The sequence below is a fragment of the Euprymna scolopes genome, chromosome 22 (genome assembly GCF_053919585.1).
Source record: "Euprymna scolopes isolate OS-2025 chromosome 22, ASM5391958v1, whole genome shotgun sequence".
NCBI classification, from domain to species: Eukaryota; Metazoa; Mollusca; class Cephalopoda; order Sepiida; family Sepiolidae; genus Euprymna; species Euprymna scolopes.
The window spans coordinates 120,978,308-120,993,804 of NC_136503.1; positions in this window are offsets into that span (position 1 = coordinate 120,978,308).

Below are 15,497 nucleotides of genomic sequence, written 5' to 3' on the forward strand. Positions count from 1 at the left end.
CCCATTTACATTTATTGAATATACATATTTATTTGCCCATTTACATTTATTGAATATTAATATTTATTGTCCCATTTCCATTTATTGAATATACATATTTATTTGCCCATTTCCATTTATTTATCATACATATTTATTTGCCCATTTACATTTATTGAACGTACATATATATTTGCCCATTTCCCTTAATTGAATATACATATTTATTTGCCCATTTCCATTTATAAAATATGCATATTTATTTACCCATTTCCATTTATTGAATATACATATTTATTTACCCATTTCCATTTATTGAATATACATATTTATTTGCCCATTTCCATTTATTGAATATGCATATCTAATTGCCCATTTCCATTTATTGAATATACATATTTATTTACCCATTTCCATTTATGGAATATACATATTTATTTGCCCATTTCCATTTATTGAATACAAATATTTTTCTGCCCATTTCAACTTATTGAATATGCATATTTATTTGCCCATTTCCATTTATTGAATATACATATTTATTTGCCCATTTCCATTTATTGAATATACATATTTATTTGCCCATTTCCCTTTATTGAATATACATATTTATTTACCCATTTCCATTTATTGAATATACATATTTATTTACCCATTTCCATTTATGGAATATACATATTTATTTGCCCATTTCCATTTATTGAATATACATATTTATTTACCCATTTCCATTTATCAAATATACATATTTATTTACCCATTTCGATTTATTGAATATACATATTTATTTACCCATTTCCAATTATTGAATATACATAGTTATTTACCTATTTCCATTTATTGAATATACATATTTATTTGCCCATTTCCATTTATTGAATATACATGTTTATTTTCCCATTTCCCTTTATTGAATATACATATTTATTTGCCCATTTCCCTTTATTGAGTATACATATTTATTTGCCCATTTCCATTTATTGAATATACATATTTATTTGCCCATTTCCATTTATTGAATATACATATTTATTTGCCCATTTCCATGTATTGAATATACATATTTATTTGCCAATTTCAACTTATTGAATATACATATTTATTTGCCCATTTCCATTTATTGAATATACATATTTATTTGCCCATTTCCCTTTATTGAATATACATATTTATTTACCCATTTCCATTTATTGAATATACATATTTATTTGCCCATTTACATTTATTGAATATACATATTTATTTTCCCATTTACATTTATTGAATATTAATATTGATTTGCCCATGTACATTTATTGAATATACATATTTATTTGCCCATTTCCATTTATTGAATATTAATATTTATTTGCCCATTTCCATTTATTGAATATACATATTTATTTGCCCATTTCCCTTTATTGAGTATACATATTTATTTGCCCATTTCCATTTATTGAATATACATATTTATTTGCCCATTTCCATTTATTGAATATACATATTTATTTGCCCATTTCCCTTTATTGAATATACATATTTATTTACCCATTTCCATTTATTGAATATACATATTTATTTGCCCATTTACATTTATTGAATATACATATTTATTTGCCCATTTCCATTTATTGAATATACATATTTATTTGCCCATTTCATTTATTGAATATACATATTTATTTGCCCATTTCCCTTTATTGAATATACATATTTATTTACCCATTTCCATTTATTGAATATACATATTTATTTGCCCATTTACATTTATTGAATATACATATTTATTTGCCCATTTACATTTATTGAATATTAATATTGATTTGCCCATTTCAATTTATTGAATATACATATTTATTTGCCCATTTACATTTATTGAATATACATATTTATTTGCCCATTTCCATTTATGGAATATACATATTTATTTGCTCATTTACATTTATTGAATATACATATTTATTTGCCCATTTCCATTTATGGAATATACATATTTATTTGCCCATTTCCATTTATGGAATATACATATTTATTTGCCCATTTACATTTATTGAATATACATATTTATTTGCTCATTTACATTTATTGAATATACATATTTATTTGCCCATTTCCATTTATTGAATATACATATTTATTTACCCATTTCCATTTATTGAATATACATATTTATTTGCCCATTTCCATTTATTGAATATACATATCTAATTGCCCATTTCCATTTATTGAATATACATATTTATTTACCCATTTCCATTTATGGAATATACATATTTATTTGCCCATTTCCATTTATTGAATATAAATATTTTTCTGCCCATTTCAACTTATTGAATATGCATATTTATTTACCCATTTCCATTTATTGAATATACATATTTATTTACCCATTTCCATTTATGGAATATACATATTTATTTGCCCATTTCCATTTATTGAATATACATATTTATTTACCCATTTCCATTTATTAAATATACATATTTATTTACCCATTTCGATTTATTGAATATACATATTTATTTACCCATTTCCAATTATTGAATATACATAGTTATTTACCTATTTCCATTTATTGAATATACATATTTATTTGCCCATTTCCATTTATTGAATATACATGTTTATTTTCCCATTTCCCTTTATTGAATATACATATTTATTTGCCCATTTCCCTTTATTGAGTATACATATTTATTTGCCCATTTCCATTTATTGAATATACATATTTATTTGCCCATTTCCATTTATTGAATATACATATTTATTTGCCCATTTCCATGTATTGAATATACATATTTATTTGCCAATTTCAACTTATTGAATATACATATTTATTTGCCCATTTCCATTTATTGAATATACATATTTATTTGCCCATTTCCCTTTATTGAATATACATATTTATTTACCCATTTCCATTTATTGAATATACATATTTATTTGCCCATTTACATTTATTGAATATACATATTTATTTGCCCATTTACATTTATTGAATATTAATATTGATTTGCCCATGTACATTTATTGAATATACATATTTATTTGCTCATTTACATTTATTGAATATTAATATTTATTTGCCCATTTCAATTTATTGAATATACATATTTATTTGCCCATTTACATTTATTGAATATTAATATTTATTTGCCCATTTCCATTTATTGAATATACATATTTATTTGCCCATTTCCATTTATTGAATATACATATTTATTTACCCATTTCCATTTATTGAATATACATATTTATTTGCCCATTTCCCTGTATTGAATATACATATTTATTTGCCCATTTCCATTTATTGAACATACATAGTTATTTACCCATTTCAATTTATTGAATATACATAGTTATTTACCCATTTCCATTTATTGAATATACATGTTTATTTTTTGCCCATTTCCATTTATTGAATATACATATTTATTGCCAATTTCCATTTATTGAATATACATATTTATTTACCCATTACCAATTTCCATTTATTGAATATACATATTTATTTTCCCATTTCCATTTATTGAATATACATATTTATTTATCCAATTCCCTTTATTGAATATACATATTTATTTGCCCATTTCCATTTATTGAATATACATATTTATTTACCCATTTCCCTTTATGTAATATACATATTTATTTGCCCATTTCCATCTATTGAATATACATATTTATTTGCCCATTTCAACTTATTGAATATACATATTTATTTGCCCATTTCCCTTTATTGAATATACATATTTATTTACCCATTTCCATTTATTGAACATACATATTTATTTGCCCATTTCCATTTATTGAATATACATGTTTTTTTACGCATTTCCCTTTATTGAATATACATATTTATTTGCCCATTTCCCTGTATTGAATATACATATTTATTTGCCCATTTACATTTATTGAATATTAATATTTATTTGCCCATTTCCATTTATTGAATATACATATTTATTTGCCCATTTACATTTATTGAATATTAATATTTATTTACCCATTTCCATTTATTGAATATACATATTTATTTGCTCATTTCCATTTATTGAATATACATATTTATTTGCCCATTTCCATTTATTGAATATACATATTTATTTGCCCATTTCCCTTTATTGAATATACATATTTATTTACCCATTTCCATTTATTTTATATACATATCTATTTGCCTATTTACATTTATTGAATATACATATTTATTTGCCCATTTACATTTATTGAATATTAATATTTATTGTCCCATTTACATTTATTGAATATTAATATTTATTTGCCCATTTACATTTATTGAATATTAATATTTATTGTCCCATTTACATTTATTGAATATTAATATTTATTTGCCCATTTCCATTTATTGAATATACATATTTATTTGCCCATTTACATTTATTGAATATTAATATTTATTTACCCATTTCCATTTATTGAATATACATATTTATTTGCCCATTTACACTTATTGAATATTAATATTTATTTGCCAATTTCCATTTATTGAATATACATATTTATTTGCCCATTTCCATTTATTGAATATACATATTTATTTGCCAATTTCTATTTATTGAATATTAATATTTATTTGCCCATTTCCATTTATTGAATATACATATTTATTTCCCATTTCCATTTATTGAATATACATATTTATTTTCCCATTTCCATTTATTGAATATACATATTTATTTGCCCATTTCCATTTATTGAATATACATATTTATTTCCCCATTTCCCTTTATTGAATATACATATTTATTTACCCATTTCCCTGTATTGAATATACATATTTATTTGGCCATTTTCATTTATTGAATGTACATATTTTTTTGCCCATTTCCATTTATTGAATATACATATTTATTTACCCATTTCCCTTTATTGAATATACATATTTATTTGCCCATTTCCATTTATTGAATATACATATTTATTTACCCATTTCCATTTATTGAATATACATATTTATTTGCCCATTGCCATTTAATGAATATACATATTTATTTACCCATTTCCATTTATTGAATATACATATTTATTTACCCATTTCCAATTATTGAATATACATATTTATTTGCCCATTTCCATTTATTGAATATACATATTTATTTACCCATTTCCATTTATTGAATATACATATTTATTTGCCCATTTCCATTTAATGAATATACATATTTATTTACCCATTTCCATTTATTGAATATACATAGTTATTTACCCATTTCCTTTTATTGAATATACATATCTATTTGCCCATTTCCATCTATTGAATATACATATTTATTTACCCATTTCCATTTATTGAATATGCATATTTATTTACCCATTTCCATTTATTGAATATACATATTTATTTACCAATTTCCATTTATTGTATATACATATTTATTTACCCATTTCCATTTATTGTATATACATATTTATTTACACATTTCCATTTATTGAATATACATATTTATTAGCCCATTTCCATTTATTGTATATACATATTTATTTACACATTTCCATTTATTGAATATACATATTTATTTACACATTTCCATTTATTGAATATACATATTTATTTACCCATTTCCATTTATTGTATATACATATTTATTTACACATTTCCATTTATTGAATATACATATTTATTTACCCATTTCCATTTATTGAATATGCATATTTATTTACACATTTCTATTTATTGAATATACATATTTATTAGCCCATTTCCATTTATTGAATATACATATTTATTTGCCCATTTCCATCTATTGAATATACATATTTATTTACCCATTTCCATTTATTGAATATACATGTTTATTTACCCATTTCCCTTTATTGAATATACATATTTATTTGCCCATTTCCATTTATTGAATATACATATTTATTTGCCCAATTTCATTTATTGAATATACATATTTATTTACCCATTTCCATTTATTGAATATACATATTTATTTACCCATTTCCAATTATTGAATATACATATTTATTTGCCCATTTCCATTTATTGAATATACATATTTATTTACCCATTTCCATTTATTGAATAGACATATTTATTTGCCCATTAACATTTATTTAATATACATATTTATTTGCCCATTTCCATTTATTGAATATACATATTTGTTTACCAATTTCCATTGATTGAATATACATATTTATTTTCCCATTTCCATTTATTGAATATACATATTTATTTACCTATTTCCCTTTATTGAATATACATATTTATTTGCCCATTTCCATTGTTTGAATATACATATTTATTTACCCATTTCCCTTTATTGAATATACATATTTATTTGCCCATTTCCCTTTATTGAATATACATATTTATTTGGCCATTTTCATTTATTGAATATACATAGTTATTTACCCATTTCCATTTATTGAATATACATATTTATTTGCCCATTTCCATTTATTGAATATACATATTTATTTCCCATTTCAACTTATTGAATATACATATTTATTTGCCCATTTCCATTTATTGAATATGCATATTTATTTGCCCATTTCCATTTATTGAATATACATATTTATTTGCCCATTTCCCTTTATTGAATATACATATTTATTTACCCATTTCCATTTATTGAATATACATATTTATTTGCCCATTTACATTTATTGAATATACATATTTATTTGCCCATTTACATTTATTGAATATTAATATTTATTTGCCCATTTACATTTATTGAATATTAATATTTATTTGCCCATTTACATTTATTGAATATTAATATTTATTTGCCCATTTCCATTTATTGAATATACATATTTATTTGCCCATTTACATTTATTGAATATTAATATTTATTTACCCATTTTCAATTTATTGAATATACATATTTATTTGCCCATTTACATTTATTGAATATTAATATTTATTTGGCCATTTCCATTTATTTAATATACATATTTATTTGCCCATTTACATTTATTGAATATTAATATTTATTTACCCATTTCCCTTTATTGAATATACATATTTATTTGCCCATTTACATTTATTGCATATTAATATTTATTTGCCCATTTCCATTTATTGAATATACATATTTATTTGCCCATTTCCCTTTATTGAATATACATATTTATTAGCCCATTTACATTTATTGAATATTAATATTTATTTGCCCATTTCCATTTATTGAATATACATATTTATTTACCCATTTCCATTTGTGGAATATACATATTTATTTGCCCATTTACATTTATTGAATATTAATATTTATTTGCCTATTTCCCTTTATTGTATAGACATATTTATTTGCCCATTTCCATTTATTGAATATACATATTTATTTGCCCATTTCCATTTATTGAATATACATATTTATTTGCCCATTTCCATTTATTGAATATACATATTTATTTGCCCATTTACATTTATTGAATATACATATTTATTTGCCCATTTACATTTATTGAATATAAATATTTATTTACCCATTTCCATTTATTGAATATACATATTTATTTGCCCATTTGCCTTTATTGAATATGCATATTTATTTACACATTTCCATTTATTGAATATACATATTTATTTGCCCATTTCCATTTATTGAATATACATATTTATTTGCCCATTTCCATTTATTGAATATACATATTTATTTACCCATTTCCATTTATTGAATATACATATTTATTTGCCCATTTAAACTTATTGAATATATATATTTATTTGCCCATTTCCATTTATTGAATATACATATTTATTTGCCCATTTGCCTTTATTGAATATACATATTTATTTGCCCATTTCCATTTATTGAATATGCATATTTATTTTCCCATTTGCCTTTATTGAATATGCATATTTATTTGCCCATTTACATTTATTGAATATACATATTTATTTGCCCATTTGCCTTTATTGAATATACATATTTATTTGCCCATTTCCATTTATTGAATATGCATATTTATTTGCCCATTTGCCTTTATTGAATATACATATTTATTTGCCCATTTACATTTATTGAATATACATATTTATTTGCCCATTTCCATTTATTGAATATACATATTTATTTGCCCATTTGCCTTTATTGAATATGCATATTTATTTACACATTTCCATTTATTGAATATACATATTTATTTGCCCATTTCCATTTATTGAATATACATATTTATTTGCCCATTTACATTTATTGAATATACATATTTATTTGCCCATTTCCATTTATTGAATATACATATTTATTTGCCCATTTCCCTTTATTGTATAGACATATTTATTTGCCCATTTCCATTTATTGAATATAAATATTTATTTACACATTTCCATTTATTGAATATACATATTTATTTGCCCATTTCCATTTATTGAATATACATATTTATTTGCCCATTTCCCTTTATTGTATAGACATATTTATTTGCCCATTTCCATTTATTGAATATGCATATTTATTTGCCCATTTACATTTATTGAATATACATATTTATTTGCCCATTTACATTTATTGAATATACATATTTATTTGCCCATTTACATTTATTGAATATACATATTTATTTACACATTTCCATTTATTGAATATACATATTTATTTACCCATTTCCCTTTATTGTATAGACATATTTATTTGCCCATTTCCATTTATTGAATATGCATATTTATTTGCCCATTTCCATTTATTGAATATACATATTTATTTGCCCATTTCCATTTATTGAATATACATATTTATTTGCCCATTTCCATTTATTGTATATACATATTTATTTGCCCATTTCCATTTATTGAATATTAATATTTATTTGCCCATTTACATTTATTGAATATACATATTTATTTACCCATTTCCATTTATTGTATATACATATTTATTTGCCCATTTATATTTATTGAATATTAATATTTATTTGCCCATTTACATTTATTGAATATACATATTTATTTACACATTTCCATTTATTGAATATACATATTGATTTGCGCATTTCCATTTATTGTATATATATATTTATTTGCCCATTTACATTAATTGAATATTAATATTTATTGGCCCATTTCCATTTATTGTATATACATATTTATGTGCCCATTTCCATTTATTGAATATACATATTTATTTGCCCATTTACATTTATTGAATATTAATATTTATTTGCCCATTTCCATTTATTGAATATACATATTTATTTGCCCATTTACATTTATTGAATATACATATTTATGTGCCCATTTCCATTTATTGAATATTAATATTTATTTGCCCATTTTCATTTATTGTATATACATATTTATTTGCCCATTTCCATTTATTGAATATACATATTTATTTGCCCATTTCCATTTATTGAATATTAATATTTATTTGCCCATTTACATTTATTGAATATACATATTTATTTGCCCATTTACATTTATTGAATATACATATTATTTGCCCATTTCCATTTATTGTATATACATATTTATTTGCCCATTTACATTTATTGAATATACATATTTATTTGCCCATTTCCATTTATTGAATATACATATTTATGTGCCCATTTCCATTTATTGAATATTAATATTTATTTGCCCATTTCCATTTATTGAATATACATATTTATTTGCCCATTTACATTTATTGAATATACATATTTATGTGCCCATTTCCATTTATTGAATATTAATATTTATTTGCCCATTTTCATTTATTGTATATACATATTTATTTGCCCATTTCCATTTATTGAATATACATATTTATTTGCCCATTTACATTTATTGAATATACATATTTGTTTGCCCATTTCCATTTATTGAATATACATATTTATTTGCCCATTTCCATTTATTGTATATACATATTTATTTGCCCATTTCCATTTATTGAATATACATATTTATTTGCCCATTTCTATTTATTGTATATACATATTTATTTGCCCATTTCCATTTATTGAATATACATATTTATTTGCCCATTTACATTTATTGAATATACATATTTATTTTCCCATTTACATTTATTGAATATTAATATTTATTTGCCCATTTCCATTTATTGAATATACATATTTATTTAACCCTTCTCATTTATTGAATATATATATATATATATATATATATATATATATATATATATATATATATATATATATATATTTTTACTGATTTCTATTTATTGAATGAACCTTTTTATTTACCCATGTCCATTATCTTCAAGTTTCGTCACCCGACACTTACGGTTGCGCCCTTCCCACTATACTGCAACCACTCGACGAGAACACGCACACGCCTTTTAGTATAAAAGGATTTTTCATTTATCAATATTAAAGGCAATAATTAATGGTCAATGTGCGCTAGAGTACCAACCAAAGACTCATTTTTAAAAAGCTGATTTTTATGGGGTTAGTATTTCGTATTGTTTTCATTTGTTGGTTTTCGCGTACGCATTCAATTTTGCGCGATTTATTGTATTAGAAACTGTACACAACTGTAAGCGTTTTCCTGTTAATTTAAAAGTTGTAAATGTTTGATGAGGAAATTTGAAGAATACGTATTAAAAAGATCGTCCTGCCAAAACCTTTATAAATATCGGGTTATTTTCAGAAAAAAAAAATATTTGTAATAAATAATCGGAAAAAGGGCCCATTTCAAACGAAATAAAAAAGGGTCAAACTGCTTTAAAAAAAAGAGAAAATGAATAAAGGTTAAACCCGCGAAATTTGGCCTAAAAACACCGAGTGGTTCTAATAGGGGTGATCGATTTAGCAAAACTTTACATTAAAAGTTAAGTACCATATATGTGACGCAAATTATAGAACAAATATTCCGACCTCATAATGAAATGAAAAAGGAACAAACCAAATGATATACTCATTAACGTTTCGGCTTTATTTTCATCTTGAGGAAGTCTTGAAATGAAGACAAAACGTTAATAAATATATAATTTGAATTGTTCCTTATACATTTCTATCTCTACACACATACTCGCGTGCGCGTGTGGGTCACACGTGACACTAAAAAAAAAAGAACAAGTAGAAAGAAAGGAAAACAAACAATGTAAAGAATCATTGTACCCCCCCTCGTAATAATAACGTTTTCAAGAATGTAAGATAGTAGTTTTAGTCCGAGGAAAACGCTTACCGACATTGGAATAAATTATTTAAAGAAACACCCTAATAAACTATTATGTTTCTTTAAGTTTATACATATACTCTCTCTCTCTCTCTCTCTCTCTCTCTCTCTCTCTCTCTCTATATATATATATATATATATATATATATATATATATATATATATATATATATATATATATATATATCATTTGTTATTTTATCCATACACATAATACTAGAGCTAGGTAGTAGTTTATGAAAATATATTTATGGCAATTAAGCCACTCAGAGGTGTTCACGTTTCACCTCCGTAGGCTAAGTGCATGAAATTCGCCTTTAAACTACTTAAATAACATGAAATTTAGAGGATACTGATTAATATTCATTGTTAAAATTTCATCAAAAACTAGTACTTTCACGAAAGGTTCTCACCGTACGCCACACTTTATCCCCTTTTCATAAAATTGAATCAACCTAAATATATTCTACTTTACCCACGTTACGGATAACTGTGTTCTAAAAATAATAATGATCGGTTAATTAGTTTAGGAGCGAATCGTGTACATACGGATATATGACTATACACGGCCAACATTATATAAAGAGAGATGTTTGCTTAGAATAGATAAACTTTTTCTGATAAAAATAAAAAAGGATGCTTTCATATTAGAGAAGAAATTGCAAGTGATAAAGGAAAGAGGAAATGATTTAAATATATGATTCTATTTACTTGCGACCTCGCGAGAGCTACATCAAACAAAGATTGCTTTTTAATGTAGGGATACCCCCCCCCCTACACACAAAAAAAAGAAAAGAAAGGGTTATTCTGGATTGGGTCGAAATTAAGAAATGTCTCAGTCTAAAAAGATTCCTTCTTCATTGACCAACGATAGAAACGACGAAGAACACTATCAGATATTGTATTTCGTGTATGTATGTATGTATGTATGTATGTATGTATGTATGTGTGTATGTGTGTGTGCGCACCACTGAATGTCTCCAACTATTTTGCACAAACGCATTGCATGATCTACTGCTATCATTATTTAAAATTATGTGGTGGACATACTAAGAAAAAATTACTTCATTTAAGCTATTTCCACCGGCCCTCAATAGAATAGTGGATACTACACAATAAGTAACCTTGATAAACTGATAAAAGATGAACGGGGGGGGGGGGTTCTAAAGCGCTTGCTTTCCATTTCTTTGTAAGAAGCCAAAGTCGCACCTCCCATCCCCTAGCTCTCGGCTTCGCAATGCCACATTTTTTGAATGGAAAACTTTACCCCCCCTCTTCTTGAACTCGCGGTGAACCCATTCATGACACCCCACACCCTCCTCCTACGCCTCCACCTACATGTTTCTAGCGCTTTGCTACCGCTACTACAATTATGGCTCTACTCTCCCCTTTCCTTCCACCAAAGATCCGCGCCTACGTATTAAGACAACTCCAGTTGAATCATGTGCGCGCATGTGCGTCACTCATTCTTAAAATTCTAATAGCACCCTCCTCCCTCCTAATCCTTTATTTCTCTCCTCGGAAAAATAGGCGCGTGGAAAATCCCTCCGTAACTACAGCTTATTATGTGCGGGAAGGAATTGTGATGTGGATATTGCCGACTCTGCGTTCCGCGTTTGAAACCTGCCGTTCCCATGCTACTATTTAGCAAGCGTCACGTGGTCCTATAAGGGACCACGTGACGCTTGCTAAATAGTAGCATGATTACAGCGGAGAAAAAGTAAGTAGGAGTCCAAATCATCGATAATTTCTTTGCTTATCCCAGTCACTATTTACTTATCTCCTCATGAGGACAAAGACCCGAGATAGACTTATAATGTGGAGAAAATCCAGCTCCCACAAAAGGATCCCAGTGGATTAAGACATAAATAAAAATTGCTTAAGATTTTTCCATCACTGATTGAGAACAGATATATATATATATCTTTAAAGAGTTCCTACCTAAAAAAAAATCCATTATTCATTGAACATTTGAATAGTCAAGTCGCTGCCTGATGATATCTGTTGTTTGATTGAAACAAATGACTGTTTGTAGCAGCGGGATGTAAACATGTTTATTTAACAATAAATAAGTATTATTAGCTCTTTTTTATTGAGCACTATCTAACAACCTCGTTGAATTCATTAGTTTATTACTTTTGAATAACAAAAACCCGAGTATATATATATATATATATATATATATATATATATATATATATATATGTATGTATATATATATATATATATATGTATGTATATATATTGTAAGGCACAATCACGATGACACACCAGTTCCTGCCAGATCACCAAAGTTAAGCAACGTTGAGCCTGGCCAGTACCAGATGAGTGACCATTTGAAAAGATTAGGCGCTATATGTACCGCGCCGAGTCGTAGAAATTTCCAGTCTGGTGGCGCATTAATACACGGGGAGATACGCATCTAGTAGAAGGAAACTCTGGTGTAAAAACCTAAGATCTACTGTGCATTCTATCCTGTAGCAGTCATCTGCACGGACAAATGTTATCAGTAATACCAAAAGTGGTTTGTTCTACACAAAGCCTTCACCACTATAATTAATCATTTGTGTGGATTTCCGAGCAACTTACTTGTTGTGGCGGGACCTCATACGTCGAAATCGACGGGAGAGTCCATTATATATATATATATATATATATATATATATATATATATATATATATATATATATATATATATATATATATATATATAATACTAAAACTCTGTCGTTCTTGGTTGTTTGCTTGTTTGCTTGCGCAATATCCTCCTCCTCCTACTACTACTATGCCTCCTCTTCTTGCTATACTATTACTTCTCCTCTTTACAGCTACTACTACGTCTCCTCTTCCTCTTCTTACTACTACTACTACTACTACTACTACGCCTCCTCTTCCTTATCCTACTATTACTACTACTGGTTGACATGTATTTTCCCTTCTACTACTCTAAACAGAATGACTCATAGAAATCTATCTATATATATTTTTTTCATTTTAATATACTTTCATAGAAATGTTTCTGTTATTTCACAAAAAAAAACTATTTTCTTTACGTCACAAGTGTCATGCTTATACATTAATTCCATAGCTAATATAACATACTGAACTCTTAGGGGATGTTTTGCAACTATTCTATATTACAACTATACTGTCGCAATTTTCTCACAAATAAATCAACTTTGACCAGTTGACAACGTATTTTTTTTACTGTGTACGTTTCCAGCGGCCTAATATTTTTTTTCGTTTTAAATTATCCAAATAAACAATTGTTAATACTTTCTGCATTTTTTTTACATCGTTTATTTCCGTATTACGTTTAAGTTATTTTAACGCAATTTTCTTACAAATAAATCTACTATTTTACAATGTATTGTTTTACTGTGTACGTTTTCAGCGACCCAATTTTTTCCCACGTTTAAATTAATAGATATTTTAAAATTTGACTTTAACTTTAAGTATTATGGTATCTGTTCAGTGCACATTTACCTATAAGTATGGCAAACCACTTATAATTCAATGGCTATAATTCTTTTTTCAAGATTAAACGATTATAAACAGAACGACTCATAGAAATCTATCTATTTTTTTTTTCATTTTAAAATACTTTCATAGAAATATTTCTGTTATGTCACAAAAAACTATTTTCTTTGCGTCACAAGTGTTACGCTCATACATGAATTCCATAGCTAATATAACATACTGACCTAACGGGTCACGAGTAGTCTAGTATATATATATATCTATATATATGTTCATATATCTATACTGGTAGCCAAATTGAATATTGAACTAATCATATCTTTCGTTCTATGGGACGAAACTACATGAAAAAATGCAGGCTTTTTGAAGATTATAACACTATTTTATTGTTAAAATTTTATGACAACTGGGAAAAATAAGTGTATATTTTCAAATGAAATATGCTCAAATTTACCTGCATTTGTATATATTGTGCCCAGTTTTTCTGCTCTTGTCAACAACATGCTGGCTGCTTTTAGAAACCTGGGCTGCAACATGAGCATCAAGATGCATTACCTATTTTCACATCTGGACCAGATTCCTAAGAATCTGAGTTCAATGAGTGACAAACAGGGATGGAGATTTCACCAGTACATGAAAGACATGGAAACCAGGTATCAGTCGTGATGACTTCTGTTGGAATCTGAACAGTGACCTCCCTGCCACTAAGAATTCCAGGAGTTTGAAGAAAGGGAAATTCAAGCTCTGAACTTTAAACAATGATTAAACAACATGCGATTCACTTGTACTTCATCAATGCTCACCATTCAGTTTACAATAATCAGCTAATCAATATATGTTGTTGGCAAAACATTTTTTCGTTGAAAAACATCTTTAAAATCATCTTAAAAACAAGGATTATGTGTGTTGGCAAAAATCGGCTGAGAATGACAGAAAAATGTAATCG